Here is a 1479-nt window from a genome sequence, read left to right on the forward strand (position 1 = left end):
GATACTCTCCACGAAGACGTGTCAGAGCAGCATGAGCCGCATCGTGGACTGCCATCTCGATGGTCACTCCAACACCATGAGCGGTGTGCAGCACGGTAGTGGACTCATACTCCCGAGTGTAGAGGTGGACGATGGCACGGTACTGCTCCTGGTTAAAGTCCTGGTACTCCTCGTAGACGGTGTACTCAGGGTGCCAGCGATAACCCAGATAGGTCATCATATCAGCTCGCACAGCAGGTGATCCTGAGGCACCAATGGCCGCAGTGTGGCGCACGACCTGCCTCGTGGGTTCCATCTGAAAACAAAGATGTTTCAATGGAGTCAAATGACAACACGGGCATTATTCAAAATGCTATCCTACAGAATAACTATGTCTTATCCAACTTCGGGGTGAACGTGGTAACGGGATCCTAATGTTAGAGTTAGTAAATTCGTTTAACCCGAGTAGAAAAAAGTTCAGAGTCCCAGAGTAAAGGTCGAGGAGTAAAAGATCCTAGTACCACCCGATGGCGACGTGGGCCCGTAAGGCACACAGCCAAGTTAGTAAAAGTTTTTGTAAAGTCTAGACTCGACTTCGGCCAAGGAGTTGGAAGGGGGATTCCTACAGGCAGTCGGCTCTGATACCAACTTGTGACGCCCCCGATTCAATCGTACACTAATCATGCACGCAAATGTGTACGATCAAGATCAGGGACTCACGGGAAGATATCACAACACAACTCTACAAATAAAATAAGTCATACAAGCATCATAATACAAGCCAGGGGCCTCGAGGGCTCGAATACAAGTGCTCGATCATAGACGAGTCAGCGGAAGCAACAATATCTGAGTACAGACATAAGTTAAACAGGGTGCCATAAGATGGCTAGCACAAACTGGGATACAGATCGAAAGAGGAGCAGGCCTCCTGCCTGGGATCCTCCTAAACTACTCCAGGTCGTCGTCAGCGGGCAGCACGTAGTAGTAGGCACCTCCGGTGTAGTAGGGGTCGTCGTCGATGGTGGCGTCTGGCTCCTGGACTCCAGCATCTGGTTGCGACAACCAGGTAGAAGGGAAAGGGGAAAAGAGGGAGAAAAGCAACCGTGAGTACTCATCCAAAGTACTCGCAAGCAAGGAACTACACTACATATGCATGGGTATATGTGTAAGGAGGCCATATCAGTGGACTGAACTGCAGAATGCCAGAATAAGAGGGGGATAGCTAGTCCTGTCGAAGACTACGCTTCTGGTCACCTTCGTCTTGCATCAAGTATAAGAGAGTAGATTGAAGTCCTCCAAGTAGCATCTCCCAATAACATCTCATAGCATAATCCTACCCGGCGATCCCCTCCTCATATCCCTGAGGTAGAGCGACCACCGGTTGTATCTGGCACTTGGAAGGGTGTGTTTTATTAAGTATCCGGTTCTAGTTGTCATAAGGTCAAGGTACAACTCCAAGTCGTCCTGTTACCGAAGATCACGGCTATTCGAATAGATTAA

The sequence above is a fragment of the Triticum dicoccoides genome, chromosome 7B, assembly GCF_002162155.2.
Source record: "Triticum dicoccoides isolate Atlit2015 ecotype Zavitan chromosome 7B, WEW_v2.0, whole genome shotgun sequence".
Lineage (NCBI taxonomy): Eukaryota > Viridiplantae > Streptophyta > Magnoliopsida > Poales > Poaceae > Triticum > Triticum dicoccoides.